This window comes from Leptodactylus fuscus, chromosome 5 (assembly GCF_031893055.1).
Source record: "Leptodactylus fuscus isolate aLepFus1 chromosome 5, aLepFus1.hap2, whole genome shotgun sequence".
NCBI classification, from domain to species: Eukaryota; Metazoa; Chordata; class Amphibia; order Anura; family Leptodactylidae; genus Leptodactylus; species Leptodactylus fuscus.
In genome coordinates, this window is record NC_134269.1 from 31761795 (window position 1) to 31774856 (window position 13062).

Genomic DNA, 13062 nt, shown 5'->3' on the forward strand with positions numbered 1-13062 from the left:
GGACCGTTGATCTGTGGGGGTCCCAGGTATTGGACTGCCGCAGATCTAACACTGATGACCTATCCTATGGATAGCTTATCAATATTAGAAACCAGATAACCCCATCAAAGTGTCTGATTTCCTATTTTTCTTTCAGTTTCAAAATTGCCAAAGAAGTGATTAGAACCAGAAAAGATCAAAGCAAGAATGATTCCGATGCAAAGTCCAAAAAAAAAGCTAAAAGGGACAAGAAAGTGAGTATAGGGACTGGCTTGTCCCATAACATTTGGGAATCTGCTCCCAAATCCGTGGCAGATTCCTATGTGAACCTAGCCTTAGTGTAAAATCTGTGGAACTTTATTAGGTTCCAATCACACAGAGGAAAATGGGGAGGAATTTGGTGTGGAATTTCAGCGCTGAAAAACAAAGCCTCCCATTGACTTCAATGGGTTCCCTTTTCTGCTAGCAAAAAAAGGAACCCATTGAAGTGAATGTGAGGCTTTTTTTTCAGCGCTGATATTCTACACCAAATTCCTCCATGTGAATGGACCCTTATTCCTCACTACATTCACCAACTTTCTTATTACAGGTAAAGGAAGAATCTTCTAGATCTTGATTTGAAAGAATTCGATGACCGGCAATCTCCAGTAGAGTCCTTATCGATCACACATATCAGCCTAATATGTTGATGGAACTTCCAAATAATAAAGATACTTAAGCACAACGTATTGTCCATTCTGTGCACTAACAACATCTCTAACACTTGTGTCATGTGTGTGATGTGTATTTCAGCATTTTTTACTAAATTTAGCTCTAATATTGGTGGGCACCAGTTGCTACAATGCAATGTTCTTCCACACTCAGGAGCAGAGCACCCGGGCTCACTGTTCCCAATTTTGTGCCTTTTTTCTAGAACTACCAGATGGTCCTGGATAAGCTCTCTAAGTCATCCCAGACACATTAGTAGCACAATATTTACTACATTAGAAATGAGGTTTGGCGACAGGTTCAGGCCCTGGTTAGGTGGGTGTTGCAGGTTCGCCTCCCCTTATTCCCTAATCTGAATGATTCCATAAACACTCTCTCCAGCTCCTCCGCTTCTCTCAAACGGCCACTCGTTACCTCATTTCTAAGAATTGGAGAGGAAGATGAGACTCCATGGACTGTTATACCCCAAACCACCTGCCCCACCCCACCTCCCCATATAGCGGTCACCAACTAAGAGGAAGATGAGACTCCACGGACTGTTATACCCCAAACCACCTGCCCCACCCCACCTCCCCATATAGCTGTCACCAACTAAGAGGAAGATGAGACTCCACGGACTGTTATACCCCAAAAAAGGTTTGATGCTGAAAAAAATTATCCAGTGTGAAGTCTATGGGTCAGAACTGCAGTACATCTATGATCTCCTCTACAGTTTGTATGGCGAGTGAGTAGAGTGGCTATCCTGTGCAGTTTAGGTCCCAGGTACTAGATCCCAGCAGGTCTAATATTAGCGATCTATCCTAAATAATAGATAACCCCCTTTTTTTTTTTTTAATGTAGATTGTGAGCCCCACAATGTAAACTTTTCCCTATCACTATGTCTTTGGAATATGGGATGGAAATCCATGCAAACATGGGGAGAACATACAAACTCCTTGCAGATGGTTTTATGCCCTTGGTGGGATTTGAACACCAGGACTCCAGCACTGCAGTGCTAACCACTGAGCCACCGTGTGGCCCCCTACTGAATAACCCCTTTAACACAAGTATCATGACCTTATTCCTCCCCATATGACCACTGAAGCCCATTCTCAGCCCCCTAGAGCCCATGAAATCAGGCTGGAGGCCAGAAGAGGAGCCCAAGGAAGCCTTGGACACCACAAGGGAGCCCAGGAAAGGTAAGGCAAGGTGACTATATAAGTATTTATTATGTTTATGAAGCTCCCCAAGGCCTCCAATTCTTATAGGATACCCTAAACTATAATAGTGATTCGAAGGTGGTGAACCTGAAAAGTTTTGAGTTTGGGTCAAGCCCAAAACTTTTGGTTTGGTTGGAACCAGTTGGCTTATCACTAATGGTCTCCTATAATGGAGATGTAAATGGGAATGCCTAAAATCCACTGAGCCACTGGTGATTCAGCATTATTTAGATATATCTGAAGGGGCTGTCCAAGTTATTAAAACCTTAAGACGCAGGAGGTCACTGAAAATAACACAAGCAACCCCTTTAAGGAGGACTTGTTAAAGATAAATAAATCAACAGCACCATCCAAAATCTTCTACTGTGACTGAAACATGTATGCCACCCAAGATATACTACTCCTATTTGTATGTTTTTATGGCAATACCTTTGGAAGAAAACCGTGGTGGACGTGTCGTGCGTGATATTGGAGAAGACATGATGGCCGTTGCTGATAGCAGTGACGTCCTTTCCTATAATACAGTGATAGAGGAGGTGTTTTTTTGAGTCCAGTTATCTTTATTCCAGGCTTTATGATCTGATATCAATGAGGCTCACTTCATGTACTTTGATACGAGCTTATTACTCTGATCCTTGGACTTTGGGTTTTATTCTTCAAGTATACTGGGGTTATATGGGAACGAAGACGATACTGAATGAAGCAGATAATATTACATAAAGAATTTCTCAGATATTGTCATGGCACTTATTGATTGCTAAGACGGGCATCTCTTAGCCAGAACATGTTACCACTATATGACTGGTGATATTCTGACCTCCCTGGCCAGGTTGTAGTTCCCTATGTAGCAGACAGGAGGAGCCCACTGCAGGGAACTTCAGGAAAACTGTTAAGGAAGGGAGACAGGGTACGGCTGCATTCAGGCAATTTTAGCCCCCATAATGCTTCTGTTGACCCAGAGGATAAATCTGATTCAGGGTTTGGAGTCAGACTGCAAATTGATATGTGCAATTGTGATCCATGTATGCCGTGCTTTAATGTGTGGACTGAGGGCTAGTGGGTCTGTGTGCAGATTTGGCCATGAAACTCAAACAACGCTTGGTCACCTGAATGCAGGGACATATCTAAGGGGTAACTAGGACATGTGCCCCAAGCATTGGTTGTCTCGGGGGAGCCAACAAGTCGATGTTATATACACAGTCCAGTCCCATTAATGTGACCACCGGTCAAAATCCAGAATAACCACCTTTGGCAGAGCGGACCGCTGCGAGACGTGCAGGAAGAGAGGGGATGTTGTGATGATGGTCACTGGGATGTTGAGCCATGCCAACTCCAGTGCCGTCGCCAGCTGCGCTAGGTTACGCGGTTGAGCATCCATGGCACGAACAACCCGATCGAGGTGGTCCCACAGATTCTCGATTGGGTTCAAGTCCGGGGAATTTGCTGGCCAAAGGGGTATGGTAAACTCATCCTGGCGCTCCTCGAACCACGCACGTACACTGCGAGCTTTATGACATGTCGCATTGTCCTGCTGGTAGATGCCATCATCCTGAGGAAAAACAATTCGCATGTAGGGGTGAACATGGTCCGCAAGGATAGATGCATACTAGTGTTCGTCCATCGTGCCTTCTACAATGATGAGTGCACCCAGATGGCTGAGGACACGTGCCTTCTGCGATTGGATATTTAACGTTGACGTCAAAAGTAGGCGCTGGTCACATTAATATTAATATTTAGATACACAATTATGGCACTGAACCGAATCTTTGCCCCAGGTGAAGGAATAACTAGCTACAGCTCTGCCTGAATGGAATCTTAGACATCAGTGATCGAGAAGCAAAGCAGCAGATTCTAATATGAGCATTTATATCAGCCGTTTTGTTTTAGGAGGCTATTTTGCCACCCAAATTCACCTTCAAAGGCATATTGATAACTGACTGATGGCTATTAGCCACAGTCGACGGCAGCTATGGTTGTGTGTGCGCCTCCTGAGGTCACAGCTGTCACTACGGCTGCTATGATGGTAGTTGTGCCACTGAGTGTTTCTGTACACTGCACTGTATATATCTTCTTGCTCCATATACTGTAGCAGTGGCGCCCGGGACCTGCAGCTCTCTTCCAATTCACATAGGAGCAGAGATGCTTCTGGCCATGTATCTTGCTTCCAGCAACTGAAACAGCTGGGTGTTGGACCCCACCAATCTGATACTGATCATCTCTCCTGTGGATAAGATATCAATATCATCACCCATGGATCTCAGACAACCCTTTTAAGCTTTAAAGGTACTTTTAGGGACAGTGAGGGTCAGTGGTCTCTGGCGTTAGTGTTAGGGAATTATATAGGCTCAGTTATTGTCTATTCATGTGTTCTCATTATCTATCTGCCACATCACCTATTGTCACCACCATCATTCATATGAACATCATCCATTATCCATGCAGGTCCTCATCTATGGGAGAGTTCTGATTTCCTTCCATCTCTTGTTCTGTGCTCTGTTGTGCTTCATATTATTTCTCTTATAACTGTCCTGCTATTAGCTCCACTTGGTCCTTCTCCAAGTCCTGGGGGTATCTGAGTAGACCCTACACTTAGTCCTGGGACATCTGAGTAGACTGTACTGTAAGTCCTGGGGTATCTGAGTAGACTTACTGTAAATACTGGGGTATCTGAGTAGACTTACTGTAAATACTGGGGTATCTGAGTAGACTTACTGTAAATACTGGGGTATCTGAGTAGACCCAGCTGTAGGTCCTGGGAGTATCTGAGCAGACCCTACTGTGAGTGCTGAGGCATTCATGTAGACCCTACTGTAAGTCCTGGAAATATCTCGGTAGACCTTACTGTATGTTATGAAGGTAACAGTGTAGAACCTACTGTAAGTCCAGGGGGTATCAGAGTATAACCAACTGTAAGTCCAGGGGGTATCAGAGTAGAACCTACTGTAAGTGCTGGGAATATCTGAGTAGACCCTACTGTAAGTCCAGGAGGTATCAGAGTAGAACCTACTGTAAGTCCAGGAGGTATCAGAGTAGAACCTAATGTAAGTCCAGGGGTTATCAGAGTAGAACCTACTTTAAGTCCTAGAAGTCTTAGAGTAGACCCTACTGTAAGTCCTGTAAATATCTCAGTAGATGCTACTGTATGTTCTGAAGGTATCAGAGTAGAACCTACTGTAAGTCCTGGGAATATCTGAGTACCCTACTGTAAGTCCAGGAGGTATCAGAGTAGAACCTACTGTAAGTCCAGGGGTTATCAGAGTATAACCTACTGTAAGTCAAGGGGATATGAGAGTAGAACCTACTTCAGTCTTAGAGTAGATCCTAGTGTAAGTCGTAGGAGCATCTGAGCAGACCCTACAGTGAGTCCTAGCATATCTGAGTACCCTACTGTAAGTCCAGGAGGTATCAGAGTAGAACCATGGTAGGGAACCTTCGGCTCTCCAGCTGCTGTGAAACTACAACTCCCAGCATGCTCCATTCACTTCCATGGGAGTTCCCAGAACAGCAGAGCCAGTATGCATGCTGGGAGTTGTAGTCTTGCTACAGCTGGAGAGCCGTACGTTCCCTACCCCTGGAGTAGAACCTACTGTAAGTCCATAGGGTATCAGGAAACACTGTTACTATACCAGGGAAAGGTGAAAACTATTTGTGAAACCAAGTTCTCATGTATAATATCCAGCCAGGTTTATTCCATTTAGTACATCAGAGGTTGAAGCAGCAGGGTCCCCACTAGAGGGAGCTCTTAAGCTTACAGCCTGTGTGTTGAACTCAACAATAAACAATAAAGTATGCAGTAAACTTATTAGCTCCCTCTAGTGGCTGCACTAAATGTGAACAATTTTTCTGCAGGCTCAAATTTATAAATAAAACAGTTTTTTGATGTTATTGAACATATTTTATTGTTATCAAAAATGAGTAGATGTGATAACCGCTGGCAGCAGTGACATAAAGATGGCATCCAGACGACATGCACTAGAAGTTCTTGCAGCAGCGGGCACTAGTCCAGTCCATATGAGCGCACCGACAGACACATGTAGCGGCTCCCACAAAGTGGTATGAGCCACAACTCTTTCCACAGGAACATGAGACGGCGGTGTATCCTGGAAGTAATATAGGAAATGTTACTCTGATTCTGCAGATAACACTATAAGGTCAGTGCCCCTCCTCTCTAGACTACATAGCATGGGATGAGCTGAGTTACCATGGTCAACAGGGGTATGTTTGTAAATGGAGAAGTTTAATGGGATGAGGGTTAAAGAGGTCCTCTGGTTTTATGTGAATGCAACTTTTGCTTGCTTTGGACAATCCTCAATATTGGACTCAGTTTATTAGCCAGACCAGACAATCCCTTTAATAATAGTATAATAAAGAATTCTACAAACATATTCAAGATCTCAACCTGCTGAAATAGGGTTCAGTGAAGTCAATGGCTATGGATGATTGAAAGCTGAACATGGCACCATTCTATGCTTCACAGTGGTTACATCTGCAGTGTCCATGACATTACATGTTCATTACACCTGTACGTGACATTAGTACGTTTTTATGCCTATGTTGTGAAGTCACAGTGTAAATAGTGACCTTTTTATTCCTGTTCTATGATATAATGGTGTGTATTGTCACTGCACATCTTATTATTGTGACATCACTGTGTGTATTATCCCTGTACTGTGACATCACTGTGTGTATTATCCCTGTACTGTGACATCACTGTGTGTATTATCCCTGTACTGTGACATCACTGTGTGTATTATCCTGTACTGTGACATCACTGTGTGTATTATCTCTGTACTGTGACATCACTGTGTGTATTATCCCTGTACTGTGACATCACTGTGGGTATTATCTCTGTACTGTGACATCACTGTGTGTATTATCTCTGTACTGTGACATCACTGTGTGTATTATCCCTGTACTGTGACATCACTGTGTGTATTATCCTGTACTGTGACATCACTGTGTGTATTATCTCTGTACTGTGACATCACTGTGTGTATTATCCTGTACTGTGACATCACTGTGTGTATTATCTCTGTACTGTGACATCACTGTGTGTATTATCCCTGTACTGTGACATCACTGTGTGTATTATCTCTGTACTGTGACATCACTGTGTGTATTATCTCTGTACTGTGACATCACTGTGTGTATTATTCCTGTACTGTGACATCACTGTGTGTATTATCTCTGTACTGTGACATCACTGTGTGTATTATCCCTGTACTGTGACATCACTGTGTGTATTATCCCTGTACTGTGACATCACTGTGTGTATTATCCCTGTACTGTGACATCACTGTGTGTATTATCTCTGTACTGTGACATCACTGTGTGTATTATCTCTGTACTGTGACATCACTGTGTGTATTATCCCTGTACTGTGACATCACTGTGTGTATTATCTCTGTACTGTGACATCACTGTGTGTATTATCTCTGTACTGTGACATCACTGTGTGTATTATCCCTGTACTGTGACATCACTGTGTGTATTATCTCTGTACTGTGACATCACTGTGTGTATTATCTCTGTACTGTGACATCACTGTGTGTATTATCCCTGTACTGTGACATCACTGTGTGTATTATCTCTGTACTGTGACATCACTGTGTGTATTATCCCTGTACTGTGACATCACTGTGTGTACTATCTCTGTACTGTGACATCACTGCGTGTATTATTCCTGTACTGTGACATCACTGTGTGTATTATCCTGTACTGTGACATCACTGTGTGTATTATCTCTGTACTGTGACATCACTGCGTGTATTATCCCTGTACTGTGACATCACTGTGTGTATTATCCCTGTACTGTGACATCACTGTGTGTATTATCCCTGTACTGTGACATCACTGTGTATATTATCCCTGTACTGTGACATCACTGTGTGTATTATCTCTGTACTGTGACATCACTGTGTGTATTATCCCTGTACTGTGACATCACTGTGTGTATTATCTCTGTACTGTGACATCACTGTGTGTATTATCCCTGTACTGTGACATCACTGTGTGTATTATCCCTGTACTGTGACATCACTGTGTGTATTATTCCTGTACTGTGACATCACTGTGTGTATTATCCCTGTACTGTGACATCACTGTGTGTATTATTCCTGTACTCTGACATCACTGTGTGTATTATTCCTGTACTGTGACATCACTGTGTGTATTATCCTGTACTGTGACATCACTGTGTGTATTATCTCTGTACTGTGACATCACTGTGTGTATTATCCCTGTACTGTGACATCACTGTGTGTATTATCCTTGTACTGTGACATCACTGTGTGTATTATCCCTGTACTGTGACATCACTGTGTGTATTATCCCTGTACTGTGACATCACTGTGTGTATTATCTCTGTACTGTGACATCACTGTGTGTATTATCCCTGTACTGTGACATCACTGTGTGTATTATCCCTGTACTGTGACATCACTGTGTGTATTATCTCTGTACTGTGACATCACTGTGTGTATTATCCCTGTACTGTGACATCACTGTGTGTATTATCTCTGTACTGTGACATCACTGTGTGTATTATCCCTGTACTGTGACATCACTGTGTGTATTATCCCTGTACTGTGACATCACTGTGTGTATTATTCCTGTACTGTGACATCATTGTGTGTATTATCCCTGTACTGTGACATCACTGTGTGTATTATTCCTGTACTGTGACATCACTGTGTGTATTATCTCTGTAGTGTGACATCACTGTGTGTATTATCTCTGTACTGTGACATCACTGTGTGTATTATCCCTGTACTGTGACATCACTGTGTGTATTATCTCTGTACTGTGACATCACTGTGTGTATTATCCCTGTACTGTGACATCACTGTGTGTATTATCTCTGTAGTGTGACATCACTGCGTGTATTATCCCTGTACTGTGACATCACTGTGTGTTTATCCTGTACTGTGACATCACTGTGTGTATTATCCCTGTACTGTGACATCACTGTGTGTATTATCTCTGTAGTGTGACATCACTGTGTGTATTATCCCTGTACTGTGACATCACTGTGTGTATTATCCTGTACTGTGACATCACTGTGTGTATTATCCCTGTACTGTGACATCACTGTGTGTATTATTCCTGTACTGTGACATCACTGTGTGTATTATCCCTGTACTGTGACATCACTGTGTGTATTATCCTGTACTGTGACATCACTGTGTGTATTATCCCTGTACTGTGACATCACTGTGTGTATTATCTCTGTACTGTGACATCACTGTGTGTATTACCCCTGTACTGTGACATCACTGTGTGTATTATCCCTGTACTGTGACATCACTGTGTGTATTATCCTGTACTGTGACATCACTGTGTGTATTATCCCTGTACTGTGACATCACTGTGTGTATTATCTCTGTACTGTGACATCACTGTGTATATTATCCCTGTACTATGACATCACTGTGTGTACTATCCTGTACTGTGACATTACTGTGTGTATTACCTCTGTACTGTGACATCACTGTGTGTATTATCCTGTACTGTGACATCACTGTGTGTATTATCCCTGTACTGTGACATCACTGTGTGTGGCCTGCTGGGGAAGCAGTATATCAACCAGGGACAGAAATAGACTTGACAGGCTGATCAGGAGGGCCAGCTCTGTCCTGGGGAGCCCCTTGGACCCAGTACAGGTGGTGGGTGACAGAAGGATACTGTCTGTGGTGACCTCCATGCGGGAGAACAAATCCCACCCCATGTATGGGACCCTGATGGGACTTGACAGCACTGTAAGCGACCGTCTGCTTCACCCCAAGTGTGAGAAGGAGCGCTATCGCAGGTCCTTCCTTCCAACCGCGACCAGGCTGTATAATCTACATCAGACCAAACGAAGAGCTCTCCGCACAGAGAACTAATGATTATGAGGATGACCATGAGGTCTTCCTCTTTCTCTTCTGTTTTTCCTTAGCTGCCATGGACTCCTACTATATCTTCTCTTCTCAGCTTATCTGTGTCTACGTCTGTAATATATTACTCTGTATTATCCTGTATCTGTATTACTATGCTGCTGTAACACGCTGAAATTTCCCCAAGGTGGGACTATTAAAGGATTATCTTATCTTATCTTATCTTATCTTATCTCTGTACTGTGACATCACTGTGTGTATTACCTCTGTACTGTGACATCACTGTGTGTATTATCCTGTACTGTGACATCACTGTGTGTATCATCCCTGTGCATTAGGAAGAACAAATAATAATAACCAAGCTTGTCATGTTCTGTACTACCTTCTATAGGTGGACATGGCCTGTGATGTCCTATTCCAAACTTTACCATGGGTTTGATGTTACACTCCTTTATGTAATCACTGTATTAACAATGTACATATAATTATAATACAATGGCGGCTGGTAATTATCAGTGTGGATTGCTCCATCTATACAAGCAGACAAGTAGTCATTTTCTCGGTTACATAAGTGACTCTTTACATTTTCCAAGAGAGCTGCACATTCATGGTCACTGCTCTCCAGACACAGGACCTACTGTACATCAGATAGATATAACTATCATAACCATAGATCCATATTCAGTGCTCTCCCTCTATTGGTAGTATATAGGAATTTTATAATATAATGATATTAATATGAATGGCTCAGATGGGGTTTCTAGGTACGTTACTAGGAACATTCCCTACATTTGCCAGTGTGAAAATTGAAATGTATTCCTAGGTCACATAATGACACAGCAAAACAAGTACAAGATAATGGTGAAAGTTATCTTACCAGATTGGCACTTGGCAGTATTCCCATTTCCTATAGCATCTATGCAATTCAAGTTGCATGCACAAGTTGCAGGTCTGGAACCTCCTCCAGTGTTTCCTCCAGAGCTCCCTCCACCATATCCTCCGTTTCCTCCAGGATTTCCTCCAGGGATTCCTCCACCATTTCCTCCAGTGTTTCCTCCCGTGTTTCCTCCAGGGATTCCTCCACCATTTCCTCCAGGGATTCCTCCACCATTTCCTCCAGGGATTCCTCCACCATTTCCTCCAGGGATTCTTCCACCATTTCCTCCAGGGATTCCTCCACCATTTCCTCCGTTTCCTCCAGGCATTCCTCCGCCAAAACCTCCGCCTCCTCCACCATTACCTCCGCCTCCTCCACCATTACCTCCACCTCCGCCACCATAACCACCACCTGGTAGCCATGGCTGTGAATCTGCAAATCCACAAATTACAGCTCATTCAGTTAGTTCCATAAATACTGCCCAGCTTGTCCACATGAGTGGTGCCAGTGCTGGAGATGTTCACTCTTATCAAACAATGTGGACAACTACCCCATTCATAATTGCCCTAACATTAGGCCCACCCAATCTTTAATTACCCCATAGCGCTAACACAGAGAAAATGAGGAATTGCACAGTGCCCATTGAAATCAATTGTGTGTAATATGTCAGCTCGGATACTTACAAGACAAGGCTACCAGCAGGCTGCAGACCAGGAGCCCCAGGAATGCCATTTTTCTGCAAAACAAAAGAGTACAGACTGATTTAAGACGTTAGGCTTGTCTCCTCACATGAGTCACTCACTATGCCCAATGCCCACTGCTGTGCCATCCGTAAGCCCTGGGTTATATCCCATCCTATAACCCTATTGCCACCTACTCACTACTCCTCCCAGACTTGTAACCCTCTGCACTAGATGCCATGTCCTACCTCACCCTGTAATCCCAACACTGTAATGAATCCCATCTGTCAAGAGTACACAGACCCCTAAATTTCACTTTACGCCTCTGTGCTGAACTATATATTCCACCTCCCCCCATGACCGCCATCTTCTCGTACATTGCAGCCAACAGCCCAGCTCCTTACCTTCCCTTGCAAGCTGCAACTATGCAAAAACTACATCCAGTCCCTTTTTATACCCTGTCACTTCTTCAGATATGCACGCTAACATTTTTTTGACTCCTTATGCCACCCTATAATTGCAATAGGTGTGTACCCGCTTGACACCACCCCATAATAATGCTAATTGATATTTGACTTGTCAATAAGATCATGAGAACACAAGAACATTGCTACCTCCTATGTCTGATTTGCATTAGGTTCTTGCCAAGATTATATTTAAACCAGGACATGACTGGCATCATTTTATTCCAGAATTTGCTTGTCGATGCCCCTATAGATAAGAAAATTTGTTGGCATGGAATTGAAACTGGGAATACCAATAAAGCTGAGTATTCTAAGTGCTGGGTCAGGCCGGGGCCTCTGCTGTGCTGCGCGAAGGCGCCCGAACGGATCCCTGTCCAGCGCTGGAGTCACTACTGGTTCTGGCGCTGGGGTAGGCTGGAGGCCTCCACTTTTTTTTTTTTTTAAATGTATATTGTGAGCCCACATAGAGCTCACAATGTACATTTTTCCCTATCAGTATGTCTTTTTGGAATATGGGATGGAAATGCATGCAAACACGGGGAGAACATACAAACTCCTTGCACATGTTTTTTTGCCCTTGGCAGGATTTGAACACCAGGACTCCAGCGCTGCAAGGCCTCTGCACTCCACTTGAGTGTGCAGAGGTTCTGGTTTCTCCCTAGCATCGGGACCGGCACTTCCAGGTTTAGGGGGGCAGCGGCGGGCCAGAGGCTACTTAGGCCTCATTCTGGCTCTGGCCTGCCACTGGTTATTCGTTCACTCACGGTATTAGCTCCCTCGTGCTATAAGTCCTTCCTGCTCCCTGTCTCCTGTGCCTGCTCTTGGATTCCCTGGATTGTTGACCTGGCTTGCCTTACAGACCTCTCCTCTGTGATCCTGATTTGGCACCTTCCTGACCTCCTGTGTATGACCTTTTGGCTTCCACTTGACCTCCCTTTGGATCCTGATTTGGCTACTCTGTTTACCTCAAGTGTATGACCCGGCTTCCCTGACTACGCTCCTGCCTCTGCCTTCTCCTACCATGTGACCTCCAGTTAACGACTCGGCTCGCCTGACTACGAATTTGCTTCCTTGGCTTCTGCTTGTCTTACTTGGATTACCTTCCTACACCCCTTCCATCCTGAACCATCCTGCTCTTCCGGACTTCATTCCAAGGTTAGTGTATGAGTCCTCTTCCTCGGGGTTCACTGGGTGTGTGTCGCTCTCTGGGCGGTTGCGGATCTGGGCCTCGGACTTTTACCAAGTCCAACTCCACCATTAGGAGCTCTGGTGAAGAACTCC